This window comes from Podarcis raffonei, chromosome 3 (genome assembly GCF_027172205.1).
Source record: "Podarcis raffonei isolate rPodRaf1 chromosome 3, rPodRaf1.pri, whole genome shotgun sequence".
Lineage (NCBI taxonomy): Eukaryota > Metazoa > Chordata > Lepidosauria > Squamata > Lacertidae > Podarcis > Podarcis raffonei.
The window spans coordinates 99,479,856-99,495,935 of NC_070604.1; the positions used below are offsets into that span (position 1 = coordinate 99,479,856).

Below are 16,080 nucleotides of genomic sequence, written 5' to 3' on the forward strand. Positions count from 1 at the left end.
TCCATTTGGTGCTGCTAACGCTGTGGCTTGACTTCACCTCCAGAGGCGCACTCCATTGTCTCTTGAGACAGGCAACAGCCACAGGGGAGCAGAGAGAGCATGCCTCTGGGTACCATTTTCAGTGGGAGACCGACAGCAGGATAAGGTTATTGTCTGGTTGGTCACTGTGAGAGAACAGGATGCTGGACTAAATGGGCCCCTGGCCTGATCCAGCAGGGCTCTTCTCATGTTCTTACTCAAAGGGAGTACCAGGAGCTCAAGATGAAACACATTTTCATCAAGTTTTCTTCATTACTTCACCTGCTAATTCTTGTTAGGAAAAAACAATACTTTACTCCACACCCAACAGCACATACACAGCGATTGCTACTTCTGCCTGGAATGTGGTTTTGCAAATGTCATGGGTGGCTGTTGGCACTCACTGCAAGCTGTACAACTCCAGCCTCCAAGTATCTGAACTTTTTAAAAAGTTGTATTTTAGTGTTTTACATATTTACTGTTCTAGGGCCTTACAGTTCCTTCAGAAGTGGTTATTTAAAATTGCTTTCCCTTGATTTCCCTACACTGCCAGTCAGGGTAGATGATGCCATGATTTGACTTGGTATGGGGCTATAATGTTATTAAGCACGTTTTCCCTTTGTTTTATTGTTTCAGGTGAGCGAATTTTTAAATTGAATTTTCAATTTATTCCTGTCTTACAACCAACACAGCCTCCTGACAGATTACACAATAATTGCATCATGGGGGAAAAACACCCCTGAAAGGTTGGCATTCAACATACTAAAAGAAGAAATGTTGAAACAGCCAGAAAAGACTGAGTAACTTTGGGAGACTGGGGTTGTCTTTCTTGTAAATGTAAAAGGTAAAGGGACCCCTGACCATTAGGTCCAGTTGTGACCGACTCTGGGGTTGCGGCACTCATCTTTCTTTATTGGCCGAGGGAGCTGGCGTACAGCTTCCAGGTCATGTGGCCAGCATGACTAAGCTGCTTCTGGCGAACCAGAGCAGCGCACAAAAACACCGTTTACCTTCCCGCCGGAGCAGTACCTATTTATCTACTTGCACTTTGATATGCTTTCGAACTGCTAGGTTGGCTGGAGCTGGGACCGAGCAACGGGAGCTAACCCTGTTGCGGGGATTTGAACCGCCGACCTTCTGATCGGCAAGTCCTAGGCTCTATGGTTTAACCCACAGCGCCACCTGCGTCCCTTTGTCTTTCTTGTACATATAAGCATATAAAACTGCATCAATCTGTTGTGCAATAATCTTTGTAGGAACATTGGAAGCTGCCTTATATGCAATCAGACCATTGGTTCAATGAGCTCAGTATTATGTGCACTGATTGGCTGTGGCTTTCCAGGGTACCAGGCAGTAGTCTCTCCCAGGCCTGCCTGGAGATGCCAGGGATTGAACCTGAGACATTCTGCATGCAAGGCTGATGCTCTTACCACTGAGCTATGGCCCTTGTCCTTCCACTAGGCACTGTTTATTGGTAAGTTTCTCTGCAGGAGCCAGTTGCCATGTTTCATTGAGCCAAGTTATTACATTAATGGTGGCTGAGTTTCGTAAATACCCTTGGTTTTGTTTTTCTCATTTCTTGGTGGAATTAAAAGGAAGTATCCTCTCTCTAGGCTGAACTGGGGCACACCCAGTATTGGTATGATGAGAGCTGTGTTTAAAGTACTAGCGAAGAGGGAGAGAAAAGAAGTGGCCCTGTGGAAATTCTCTGCCCTCTGCACATAACAGCTGAGCAGCAAGAATTTTAAGTGATGTGCTGTGGCCAGAGAGAGATTAAAATTCAACCCTCACTTTAAATGAGAATAGTTCTGCTCTCAACTATGAAATCCACAAATGGGGGTGGGAATCTAAAATGGAATGAATTTTCGGAGTGTTATATTCTCCCGTACTGGCTGAAGCATAGTTTATCATCATCTTCTTGAATCAATAGCTTTCACTTTCTCAGCAGTATTGCTCTGGGACACGAAGGCAGGGTAAATTAGAACAGATCAATATTTTATCCCACTGAGATAAACCTCGAATTTTGTGTCTCATCGTCTCCTATTTCCCAGGTAAAAAGCTCAGGGAGGAGGTGATGAGAAAAACCTTGGAGAGCTGCTGCCAGTCAGAGTACAGAATATTTGGCTAGATGGATAAATACCGGTAGGTCTATTCCAGATAGGGATGAGTGAACCTGCCCATTTTGGTTTCTTGTTTTTCTAGTTCAGTTCTTCACATTTCCAAAAAAAATATCACTTTTTTTAAAAAATAAAAGGCCTCATGAAAATTCACCAGCATTTTAGAGCGAACTTGTCCTAATGTACACATTTTAATATGCAATTTTGCCTATCACACACACTTCCCCAAATCAATTTCCCCTAATATAGTGGATTTTGGTATGTTATTTTCATGAACATGAGCATCTTATGCACACTCTACCCTGTGGGTGGTAAGCTCCACATTTGTGTAAGAAAACTGGATCAAACATAGGGTTGCCACCCGTCCCTAGAAAAACACGATCACCCCATTTCTGGACAAAAGTGTCCCCTGTCCTGTTTGGACTTCAAACAGGACTCCTTATTTCCCTGTATTCGAATGCAGCTGGCCCAAAATGGTGGTTGTGTTGCTGTTGGTGCAGCTGACGATGAGCCTGGCCTGGCGCAAGCAGCAATAGAGAGAAGGGAGAAGGAGTGACCCCATTTCCCTCCCTCCCTTCTTCTCACTGGTGCTCTTCCTCAGGTGTTGGCCACTGGTCTAGCATAGTGTGGGTCTGCTGCTGCTTGATCCCCTCTGCCACCCTGACCTGACATCTCCTCCTCTTTCCTCCTCCTCTACCTCCTCCTCCTCCTCTTCCTCCATGCCCGAGTCCTTTTCAATGCTAGCATGGGTGAAAAGCTTGGGCTGTGGCTCAAGTCACCTGTGGGAGCCAGCTGTCTACCTCTGGCCCCTACCCATAAGTCAAGGGCAAGAACGAGGCCAGGGTGGTGAGGGAGGCAGAAGGCCGATTGCAGGGAATTCCCCTCTACAAAGGGGGGGGGATTTGGTGTCCTAAGAGTGTGTGTTCCCCCCAATCCCCACCCTGACCTGTCCTTTATTTTGCCCGACCTGCCTTGTATTTTGCCAACCCTAAGCAAGCAACAACTATAGCATTATACAGTGGTACCTCGGGTTACAGACGCTTCAGGTTACAGACTCCGCTAACCCAGAAATAGTACCTTGGGTTAAGAACTTTGCTTCAGGATGAGAACAGAAATCATGCAGCGGCAGCAGCAGGAGGCCCCATTAGGTAAAGTGGTGCTTCAGGTTAAGAACAATTTCAGGTTAAGAACGGACCTCCAGAACGAATTAAGTTCTTAACACGAGGTGCCACTGTAACAGGTAAGCGCAAAAAGGCGTTTACTGGAAGCAGTTTGCCAGGATTTCAGGTAGAAATCTACCTGGAGATGCCAGAGATTGAGCCTGTGCCTTTTGCACAGAAAGCATGTCCTCTACCACTGAGCCATGATCTTCCTCCAAAGTTCAGGAGACATTGATGTGGGAACCAACTTTTTCAGATTAGCACCTGTCACCCAGTCCAGGAATTGGTTTGGTCCTGTAGCAGCGCTTCATCAGAGCCAAGCCATACAAGAGCAGTTCCAATGACAACAGTAATTTACCCCCACACTTCCATTCTAAGACGTATTAACTTTATAATGAATGATTTTAGAGTGTTTGTGTTTGTGTTGTACTTTTGTACTGTTTTATTGTTGTTAGCCGCCCTGAGCCCAGCTTCGGCTGGGGAGGGCGGGATATAAATAAAATTTATTATTATTATTATTATTATTATTATTATTATTATTATTATTATTAACACACATCCGGTCCATTTAGTCAGTCACACAAACATTAATTCATACATATTTATTTATTAAATTGACATCTTGCCCTTCCTCTCAGAGGCCCTGGGTGGGGAACACTCACTCACTCATTCAATCATTCATTTGTTCATTCTCTAATGCGGAACAGGAATGCAGTTGCTCTGGGAATTTGAGCATGGTAGTCTTGCTGCTTACTGTCTATCTGCTTCCACCATGCTCTGCTGGTATAATTCTAAATAAAATGCATATTACAAAGTCACATGTGGTGTGCTTTAAAGGAAACGAAATACTCCACTGCTACATCTGGATTGCTCACCACTTGGGAAACTGCAGAGTGTTTAACAATATTGTTCATTTCATTTCTATACCGTTTTATATTTTAAAGAGAGAGAGAAAAATTTTAAATAATAAATTTCTTATGATAAATATTTTTATTGATTTTCCAATATTGTTTCAATAACAGCCTCATTATAACAATGCCAATTTTATCCAATTAATACAATTATTAAAACCAATTATTTATCTACCAAATGATCCAATTTAGTTAAAGTGACTTCCTCATGGGCTAGTTCTGATGGGTTCCTCTTTGATTTTTTTGTTTTGTTTTCTGCATTCCAAAATCTCAATAATTTCAGTTACATTCCCTTCAAGATAATTCCTTATACAACAGCTACAATCCTTTGGTTTCAATTTGTGTTGATATATTAAGTAATTTATAATGTTTCAAGTGAGGTACTCAGTCTGTAACCATTGTTCTTTCCTGCGTGTGGGAAATCCCGCCCCCCCCCCCATGATATTGTCTCAACCATTTACAGTGTTGTGTCCTTCATTCTTCCAACTGTTGATATTTCCCATCATGACTCGGGGAAAGCAGTTGTCTCACAGTTTCCCAAAAGCCTCTGCGTTGCTTTTTCCCGTGATTCAAGAGCTTTTTAGGGACCCCTCTGTTCCAACAAATAAACCGCCCTCGTCATTTTTTCCAACCTAGAAAGATTCCAAACTGCCAATAATTAATAAGAAAACCTCTGGCCTTGCAGCTGGCAGACCCCTCTCGTCCTTTCAGCTGAAAAAATTATAGTCAGTTATCTTTCCAATTCGATTACATTCCAAATTGTCTCAGTCTCCTTTGCATTTCTTTGAAAATAACCGAGTGTGGGGGTGGTTTCGTTCTATATTCCAGCATAGTTATTTCAAAGCATGAATCCCCCCCCCCTCTCTCCATTCCATTCCTCTCACACATGCAGTTCCAGTTGGATGTTAAATTTCTTATTATTCATCCAGTTTATTCCACCTTCCACTTTTTATACTATATTTTAATCTTGAATTCCGGGGAGGGTTTGCCGAATCAGAAATGTAGAAGAAAAACTTTGAAAAACAACCGTAGACTCCCCTCCCCCCCACCGTCTCTGGCACCGAAATGAACTTTAACTCAGTTCCAACCTTTTCTGGTGCAGGGAGAATCAGGAAGTCTTTAATAATAAATTTCACCTATGTCTAGGCACCTAGACATTCTGCTGTGGTGACTGTAACCTAGGTTTGAGATGCCATTGGGTGATTAGCTTATATAACTGAGATGCTGGAAATGTAACTTAAGCCCTTCTGCACACAAAGCAGATGCCCTACCAGCGAGCTAGGGCCCTTCCTCATATGTTCTATGGCAGTGGTGGCCAAACTTGGCCCTCCAGCTGTTTTGGGACTGCAGTTCCCATCATCCCTGGCCACTGGTCTTGTTAGCTAGGGATGATGGGAGTTGTAGTCCAAAAACAGCTGGAGGACCAAGTTTGGCCACCACTGTTCTATGGGATATACCGTACTCCCTAGATAGGCAGAAATACAGAGCCGATGATGTATTCTCAAGGAAAAGAAGATGGCAAACAAATAACCTTCTAAATGCTTTTTTATATTGTGACATTCGGAAGCTGTATTGAGAAATAAACAACAAAGGGAGTGTGGTCACTTTAAGGCGTGTTTTTGTGCTGCTGACTTAATAAACTGAAATCGCTGTGATACGTGACTATGCAGAATTCAATAACCAGTTTGTGTGGGCTCAGGAAATTATATATTTGCAAATTAGATTGTGTTAAGAAAGCACTGTATGGGCACAGACTGTTGTCCTGTAAAGAACATTAGGCCACTGAGTTTTGACCCTAGCCCCAGAGAGGAAAGGTAGGTTCATTTGGAGACCATGTCTCCCTCCTCAACAAGAGCGCATAATGCTCTCCTGAAAGCTGAGCTCACCCCCTGCAAGGCAGCATGCTTACCTCACAAAGGTCTAGAACCTTGCAAGTGTAAAAGCAGCTGAGGAAGAAGTTTCAGCAGGAACAGGACTGGCAGGGGAAGGGTTCAGCAACCCACTTCCAATGAAAATTACTCCACTCCAGAAAGCCCCTTTTAAGGGGAGTTTAATCCCTTAAAGGTAAAGGTAAAGGGACCCCTCACCATTAGGTCCAGTTGTGACCGACTCTGGGGTTGCAGCGCTCATCTCACTTTATTGGCCGAGGGAGCTTGCGTACAGCTTCCGGGTCATGTGGCCAGCATGACTAAGCCGCTTCTGGCAAACCAGAGCAGTGCACGGAAATGCTGTTTACCTTCCCGCCAGAGTGGAACCTATTTATCTACTTGCACTTTGACGTGCTTTTGAACTGCTAGGTTGGCAGGAGCAGGGACTGAGCAACTGGAGCTCACCCCGTCATGGGGATTCGAACCACTGACCTTCTGATCAGCAAGTCCTAGGCTCTGTGGTTTAACCCACAGTGCCACCTGCGTCCCTTAATCCCTTAGGTGTTCCTTAAATGCCAGAATGTAACATAGTGGCACAACATATTCTTTGTAAGCAAATAGGTCAAGGTTAAATCTCTAGGTAGGGCTGGGAAGGGCTCCTGGGTGGAGACCCGCTGCTGGTCAGTTTAGCACAGTACTGAGTTAGAGGGAGCAGGGAGCTGATTCATTTTAAGCAAGCTTCTTATGCTATGCTCTTAAGGCAGTTTCCTGTCCATGTTTCACTTACACAGTGCCCAAGAAAAGGAAATGTGTCAACAAAAAAAGAGGACACAGATTTGCATATCATCTGCAAAGCCTGACTTATATGTGTAGATGCAAATTTAGAAATAGCTACTGTAATTTAAATAGAATAGTTTCAGGAAGAAGGCTGTAACCAGGTAAGCTTGGTCAATCTGCTGTCCAGGTGTGGTGAACTGTTGATGGGAAGCTTCAAGGTGCTTGCTGGCTTTCCATGACAACTTCAGGCTCTTCCCACCTGACCTCACCACCCTTGGGGTTTTCCCTTCTTTCCTGAATTAATATACACTGTTGGGCCTCATGACATCTCCCTGACTTCGGACCGAAAGGTGTGAGTAGTGTGGCAAGGAGTGCCTCCACCAAGGCAATTTGAATTAAGTTTGTTTGTTTATTCGAACTCTTGTTCGAAACAACAGAGTTTATAATTTGGAGGCATTCCCTTAGTATTAAGAAGTTGGTGATTTGAGGACTTGCCCTAAAGTCACATGGTAGTTCTAAAGATTTAGAGCAGGCATAGGCAACCTTTTGCCTCTCCAGATGTTAATGAACTACAACTCCCATCATCTCTGACCACTGGTTGTTCTTGCTGTGGGGCTGACAGGAGTCATAGTTCAGCAACATCTGAAGGGCTAGTGGTTCCCCACACCTGGCCCAGAGGTTGTTGCAAAGCTTGTCTGGAGAATAAAGTTGTTTCAAGTCATTCCTCATTCCTCTGGTCCAGCCGTTGCTGGCACCTTCCAGATGCTGTGGACTACACCTCCCATCAGCCCCAGCCAGCTAGCTCATCTGCCTTGTACCCAGAATCACAATTATTTTCTCACATGGCTCCCTCCTCGTTGGGAGTGCCTCTTATCCAACAGGCGCTCACTGCAATATTTAGACGGGAGGGGATGGCAATGATTGCCTCTTGCTTATGAACACAAGGAGCCAGTCCTGCTACACACTTCAACTGCTGCTTACTTGTTGCCAGCGCTATGTCTCTCATCCCTTTCCAAGCCAGCCTTAAGAGGCGGGCAGCGTGCCAGAGTTCTTGTGTCAACTTCCTTTGCATTGCTTTAATTGAGCAAGCATTCATTTTGCCACACCCAACTGGACGTCACGAACGCCATTGTATCTAGGTTATTGATGTCAGCCTTATTCAGGCTGACATCATACCATGAGAAGCCTGAAGTCGTCATTGCAAATAAAGAGGTGTCGGTTGAGCCATTGCGCAGGTATCTTGCACAAGAAGTGTGAACTAGATTAAGTTGACACCTTTCATGCAGGGAAGTTCAGTTGCACTGTGCCATCCGAAAGGAATTTGTAGACTGCTGCCACCCTACGATGAATAAAATTGACATAAACTGAATCGACTTTTTCCTTCTACTAGTTTCCCTATTGTTTCATTCTGTTCCTCTCAAACAATCATGTCTGGAGACTTGTGGGGGGAAAGGGAGAGTATTTTTCATAGAATCATAGAATCATAGAGTTGGAAGAGACCACAAGGGCCATCGAGTCCAACCCCCTGCCAAGCAGGAAACACCATCAGAGCACTCCTGACATATGGTTGTCAAGCCTCTGCTTAAAGACCTCCAAAGAAGGAGACTCCACCACACTCCTTGGCAGCAAATTCCACTGTCGAACAGCTCTTACTGTCAGGAAGTTCTTCCTAATGTTTAGGTGGAATCTTATTTCTTGTAGTTTGGATCCATTGCTCCGTGTCCGCTTCTCTGGAGCAGCAGAAAACAACCTTTCTCCCTCCTCTATGTGACATCCTTTTATATATTTGAACATGGCTATCATATCACCCCTTAACCTCCTCTTCTCCAGGCTAAACATGCCCAGCTCCCTTAGCCGTTCCTCATAAGGCATCGTTTCCAGGCCTTTGACCATTTTGGTTGCCCTCCTCTGGACACGTTCCAGTTTGTCAATGTCCTTCTTGAACTGTGGTGCCCAGAACTGGACACAGTACTCCAGGTGAGGTCTGACCAGAGCAGAATACAGTGGCACTATTACTTCCCTTGATCTAGATGCTATACTCCTATTGATGCAGCCAAGAATTGCATTGGCTTTTTTAGCTGCCGCGTCACACTGTTGGCTCATGTCAAGTTTGTGGTCAACCAAGACTCCTAGATCCTTTTCACATGTAGTGCTCTCAAGCCAGGTGTCACCCATCTTGTATTTGTGCCTCTCATTTGTGCCTCTCATTTTGGACCTGAAAAAAGAGAGTCAGAAAGAATTAACTGTACTAGAAAAGCATATTGAGATTAAACACAATCGTGATAAGCATTTTAATTTCAACACCAATTTAACAATAGAATCGGCTGTCTACGGAGGCTGTGAAATCTGTTTCACTGGCTGTTTTTGGAAAAAAGAGTGTGAGCACCTGCTTGGGAATGTATAATTTCCTATATGGAGAAAGAACGTTGACTGGCCCAACTGGCTGGGTCCACTGACTTCTACTCAGACCCATGATCCTGCAGTTTAGATTTTTAAATGCTTTTCTGATGATATAATTTTGAATTGAAAGGCTTGAACGTTATATTCACTTCAAGATGCTGATTTCAAATAGGGATATTCTTGCCTAGTGTCATGTTCATTTTTTTTTGTGAATGTCAAAAGGCACCTCTGGGCAAATATATTCCTTCTGGTTGGTTCCCTGGCCGTGGCATTTTCTCAGCATATTTCCACTTCTTTTTCTTAACCACCATTTGGCTTTACTGCCGATTAATCTAATTGACTGTTTTAACTCACACAATTTTTGTTGATGATCTTACCATGTTACCTTTGACATTACGTATTACATTTTTACCCAACTCTGTCTGCTAAGAAGTTCAGAGCCTTGTATATAGTCTGTCCCCCTTTTATGCTCACAACTGCCCTGTGAGGTAGATCAGTCTTAAGACAGGGCGACTGGGATAAAGTCACCCAATGAGCACATGGCTGAGTGAGGATTTGAACCCAGATCTTTTCCAGTGAGCATTCTAACCATATTCAGGTCTGACTTTTTGTGGACTAAGATAAAAATCCTGTATTAGCTGACTCTCTCCCCTAAAATCACAAATTCTAAGACAATTTATGTGTAACCTTTATGTTAGTTCTAAATTGTTTTTATTAATAATATTCATTTCATTTCTACACAGCTTTATATTTTCAAGGGGAAAAAACCTCAAAGTGGTTTACAGCCTACATTAAGGCATCAAATAAAATAATCCTGAAGAAAACATTATGGAAGAAAGTCATATATATAAGTATATAGTCAAAGCAACATCATTAGCAGGACACTAAAATATTAAAGATTTCAAAATAAAACATTACATAGATCAACTGCAGAATGCACATTTAAAACAGCATAATTTCCAAGCGTTTTCATGTGCTGTTCTGGTTCGCCAGAAGCAGCTTCGTCATGCTGGCCACATGACCTGGAAGCTGTCTGCGGACAAACGCCGGCTCCCTTGGCCTATAGAGTGAGATGAGTGCTGCAACCCCAGAGTCGTCCACAACTGGACCTAACGGTTAGTGGTAGCTTTACCTTTAATTTACAAGAAAATAAAATATTATAAGCATAGAACACATCTGTTGCTGTTGCTGCCAATCCTGCCAATGGTGGTTCATGGCAGGTGGCGGCTGGAGAAGCTCAGGCTCAATAACCTGGGTCTGCACTAAGAGACAGCCAAGATGGTCTCTGGCCTTCTCTGGTTTTGTAGTTGGAGTCAGTCAGGTCTCCTGGAAAAAGGTCTGCAAGGCAGGGAGCAGGTCTTCTAGGACTCAGCCAAGATGGCCAATATACACCCCAGTATTTAGGACTGAAGAGCAATGGCATAATTGCCTTCCATCCCTTCTCTATATTTAATAATTGTTGACTCTTGCTACTCAAATAAGAGAGTAAAATTCCTCCTGCTGGCAGACTCTTTAGTTTATCTTAGTTAAGCTCAATGAGGTGATAATTTGGACACTAACATCATAATCCTATGCTTGTTTACTCAGATGTAAGTCCCACTAAATTCAACAGCTCTTATTAAGAATGCAGCCCAAAGGGCTTTGTTGAGAGCTGATGTTTGACAGCTGAATGTGCAAATGTGCAATAGAATGGTTTCAGAAGAATCAAAACGTTTAAATAATGCCCAAGGGCATTATGTAGACATTGATGGCAAGGATGGAAGGATAGACAAATTAGACAGAGCACAGTGAGCATAACAAGACCAGGCATGATCTTAGAGAAGGAAGCTCTTACATTATCCTCTATAATAAAAACTCAAAAGGAAGGAGTACATTAATTTCTAGTCCCTTGTATACGTATCTGCCAAATCAACACTGAAATTAGTACACTGGTGGAATAATACATTGTTGTAAGTTGCTAAGAACTTTTTTTTACTTGTGTATTCCAGCAAGAATGCAGACTATTAGTGAATCTTAAAAAGATAGTAATTTATAGTAATGGGCAGGAGGTGGGAATCTTACCTTTCTCCTTGCCTGCTAATTTAGTGTGTCTCAGGATACTGAAAAACAGTGAGCACAGCTCAATGCACATCAGCCTGCGGAGGTCTCTGGCGGGTTGCCACTCACCAGTTAAACATCTCTGCGGGCTGAAACCTATTTAATCTCTGAAAAATCCCTGGAAAAGTCCTTTAAATAAAACTTGGCTGAGACACGTTGCACTGCTATGAAAATATAACCCATTTTTTCAGCACCTGGAGACATGTTCTATTTTGTTTGTGGTTTCACTTTGGATACTTTCAGGTTTTTGCATTTCCTGTTCGTCTTAATTTAATACGGCAATATTCCTTCTCTCTCTGCCAAAGCCAAAAACTAAAGAGAGGAGCAACACATTATTTTCAAGTCTCGTGAAGACATAGCTGCCAACTCAATGCTGGAAACATACTACTGGTACACTGCAGCCATCCTCTGTTTGAAAAGTCCATTCAGGAGATGGGACAGCGTTCCCCTTCATTTGTCTCAATGCTCTTCAGGGAACAGGATCTCCCCTGGCATGATGCATGACCCACCATTTGGACTCTTGGCTGTACTTTTGACCTCCTGGATGGGGAACCAGTGGTCCTTCAGATGTCGCTGGTCTACAGCTCTCATCACCCTTCATTGGCTAGGCTGGCCAGGGATAATGGGAGCATGACAACATCTGATGGGCCACAGGTACTAGCCATGAGGAAACCATGTCTCCTTCAGAGCCATACTGTCTCTAACCATGGAGGTGATACATTACATATTGTCAGAAATCACAAGTGGCCAGAGTGTTGTTGCTTTTAGGTTCGGTTTACGGGCTTCCCATAGGCATCTGGTTGGCCACTGTGAGAATTGGGTGCTGGACTAGATGGGCTTTGGGCATGATCCAGAAAGAGTCTTCTTATACTCTCGAACTTTGTTCTCATTTCTGACCTGCATATCACAAGATTCTGCCCATTCTCTGCCTCTCCTGGCCACACCCAGAGGTATAACATTTATTAATTTCAAAAGCTCTTTGATCAGGGAAATCACCCTGAACATAGAAGAGTCATTAGCTTTCCCCATCTACTTGTTTGATGTTATCTTTTTCAGTAGGTTTTTTTTTTTAAATAGGCTTCCAGTTCCTCAGATATCATCCTGGCAGAGAGTGCCGTAACTTGTTGTAACTGCGCTTTGGGAAAACGCCCCTTTCTAGACAGTGGTGCAAGTAGGTGATTTTGGACTTAGAGGTCCTGTTTGGGGAGAAGTAATGTAATGGTCATGTTGTGCGGATGCCTGATTATCATCTTCCAAAGCAACTACTCTATTCCAAACTTAAAAATGGAAAGTGTAATGCTGGTGGTCAACAAAAGAGGTTTAAAGACTGTCTCGAGGCAAATCTTAAAAAATGTAGTATAAACACTGACAACTGGGAAACACTGGCCTGTGAGCACTCCAGTTGGAGAACAGCCTTTACCAAAGGTGTCATGGGCTTTGAAGACACTCTAACTCAGAATGCAGGGGAGAAATGTGCTAAGAGGAAGACACGCTTGGCAAATCCACACCATAATCAACTCCTGCCGGGAAACCAATGTCCCCACTTAATGTCCCCAATGTCCCCACTGTGGAAGGATGTGTGGGTCCAGAATTGGCCTCCACAGTCACTTACAGACTCATTGTTAAAACCGTGTTTATGGAAGACAATCTTACTCCGCTACAAGTGATTGCCAAAGAAGAAGAATGTGTATTTAAATAGCAATGTGTATCCACCCTGAACGCAATTTATTGAATTTATGGTGTGAGGAATGCCCACCGCAGAGAAGTGCATCTGTCTCCATCATTATTAATTTCCAGGAGAAATTTGAAAATTTTCCTTTTTATCCAGACATATAGTGGTTGAAGAGACTGGCTGTTCCTGCCAATCCTGAGATCGCTGGATGAAACAATGTTTTTAATTGCAACTGTTTAGAAAGTTTTGGCTGAAACTGTTTTCAGATGTAAACTTTTCTAGAATGGTTTTTACTGTGTTTTCCATCATGGGCTCTTTAGGGAGAAAGGGTGCATATCAATTCAATAATATGTGTGTGAGGTCCTTCCCCCCCCCCATCAATCTATCTATGAGGAAGAGCACTACAAAAATTCGGAAAATAAATAGATCTTTTTATATAATGTTGGGGGCCCTTCTAGGTATTGTATTAAATGGGACATCCTATTCCAGCACCACCATCATCATCATCATTTTATTATTTATACCCCATCCGTCTAACTGGGTTCTGGGTTGCCCCAGCCACTCTGGGTGGCTTCCAACATATATAAAAACATAGCAAAATAGTAAACATTTAAAAACTTCCCTATATCTGATCTGACTTCAGATGTCTTCTAAAGGATGTATGGTTACTTATCTCCTCGGCTCGGGGTTTGCATAACTCCATACCCTCCAACATTTCTCCGATGAAAATACGGACATCCTAAGGAATAGCAGGACATTCTGGAATCAAATCAGAAAACTGTAAATCTGGGACTGTCCTTGGAAAATAGGGAAACTTGGAGGGTCTGTGGGGGTCTTTCTTCCCACCCTAGAGTTGGTGAGGTCTGAATCTGGGACCTGTTGCACGCAAATGCATGTGCCAGCTCTGAGCTATGTTCATGAGGAACTAAAATGTATGTGAGCCTTGACACACACTATAGCAGAAATTGTCATTCTCTCTGCCTAACAGGATTGTTGTGATGATAACACTGGGAAGATCTGAACCATGCACATCACCTTCGGCATTGTGGATGAAAGGTGGGGTATAAATACAATGAGAATTTTTTTTTAATCACATACATGAGGTTGACAGAGGATAGAGATTAACAGCCTTGACCTGTGTTGTGCCATAGTCTATTCTGGAAATTCACATGGTGATCCTCAAAAGAGACTATTTTCCCTTGAACCCTTAAGCGGTGCCAAGTACCTTCTTGACTGAAATCCAATATTTAGTCAGCATTTATTCGCGGAATTTCTGGAAGGGTGCCCAGGATATGTGTGCTTAGAGAGAATAGCCCCGGAGGCACAGATCAATGGCATGTTTCCCAAAAGAGAATGAAAAATGAAAAAGGCTTGAGCCTTTCCAAATAAATAGGCAGAAGTCTTTTATTCTCAGTAATACCTTGGATTCTGAGATACGATTGGGTGTGTTTGTCTCCCTGTTGTCCTAGTTACTGCCCAACCAGCAATCTCAATTTATGTAACCACCGTTTGATCAGTAGGCCAAATGCCTGAATCTGTGGTGGTTCTTGGCAGGCTGGGACTATCAAGGCTTCCTTTGCAATCTCCATCATTCATACCTCGCCAATTTGTCTTGGATTTCGATGGGTTTCGTTAATTCCAAATGTTGCGATCCTCCAAACAAGTGCACATTAAGTTCAGGCGACTTGCCCATATTAGAGAGGCACCAAGAAATGAGGGAAGCTTTTTGGTTTGATGCTGAAAGGAAGAGCTGCCACTTCAAACTCCATTATTTGAAGGACCAAGAGGCATTTAATACTAGTGGTAGACTTTGGTGCTATGGCACCCTGAGATAGGCCAAAATTTGCCCCCTCCCAGGCCTCGTGTTGTGCCAGGCTTTGGGAAGAAGGTGGGAGGACTATAGGACCCTGTCAGAGCCCTCATGCCTCCTTCCCATAGCTGGGCGGGTGCCCCCTCTCCGCTTGGTGCTCAGTGTGGCAGAACCAGTCGCACTGCCCTAAAACCACCTCTATTTAATACCCAACTGTTCTTGATTCCAACATGTTAAACTATGGAACTTATCTTGAGAGCCAGTGTGGTGTAGTGGTTAAGAGCGGTGGACTCGTAATCTGGTGAACCGGGTTCGCTTCCCTGCTCCTCCACATGCAGCTGCTGGGTGACCTTGGGCCAGTCACACTTCTTTGAAGTCTCTCAGCCCCACTCACCTCACAGAGTGTTTGTTGTGGGGGAAGAAGGGAAAGGAGAATGTTAACCACTTTGAGACTCCTTCGGGTAGTGATAAAGTGGGATATCAAATCCAAGCTCCTCCTCCTCCTCCTCCTCCTCCTCCTCCTCCTCCTCCTCCTCCTCTTCTTCTTACCTCCCTAGGAGGCAGTGATGGCCACCAACTTCAATGGCTTTAAAAGAGGAATAGTCAAATTCATGGAGGAAAAGGTTATCAATGGATACATGCTATGTTTCCCTCTACAATTGGAGGCATCAAGGCTTATGAATTCTAGCTACTGAAAACCACAGGAGGGGAGAAGGCTCTTGTACTCATGTTCCACTTGCAGATTTCCCACAGGCAACTGGTTGGCCGCTATCCTGCCCTTCATCTGAGGATCACCGCAGACTCTTCTTATGCTCTGATATGCCAAATGGAACCTCTGTGTATGATGGAAGTATACCTTCTGCTCTCAGATCTTGCACATGCTTACAGCTTTTAAAAAACATTTTCTGCCTTTCCTCTCCAGCCTTTCCACTCTTTTTTAATGCAAAGAAATGCAGGCAAATGACATTGCAACCCATTATGTGTGTACTTGGAAGTAAGGCCAGTTTTCAAAAGGGTGCATAGGATCGCAGCTTTAATCTGAGAGCTGGTCTCCTTTAATGTTTCTACCATCACCATTAGAGATGCATCATTTGCATGCAGAATCAATCTCTGGTGTCTCTAGGTGGGACTGGGGAATTCCTCTGCCTGAAATGTTGGAGAGCTTCTGCCTTCATAGAAGTACTAGGTTTGGTTTTGGCCATACAGAGAAATAATGATATGCCCTTTCAAGGTGTTCAGTGAAACGTCCT

The 16,080-nt window shown here is 43.5% G+C and overlaps 1 long non-coding RNA gene across 1 annotated transcript; it reads left to right on the top strand.

Moving 5' to 3' along the window:
* Positions 1-6,164: 6,164 nt before the first annotated feature.
* LOC128411649 (uncharacterized) lies at positions 6,165-14,076 on the top strand. Its single transcript, XR_008329867.1, has 3 exons — positions 6,165-6,270; positions 12,426-12,519; positions 14,009-14,076. It is a non-coding gene; the product is annotated as an uncharacterized LOC128411649 (long non-coding RNA).
* The last annotated feature ends 2,004 nt before the right edge of the window (positions 14,077-16,080 follow it).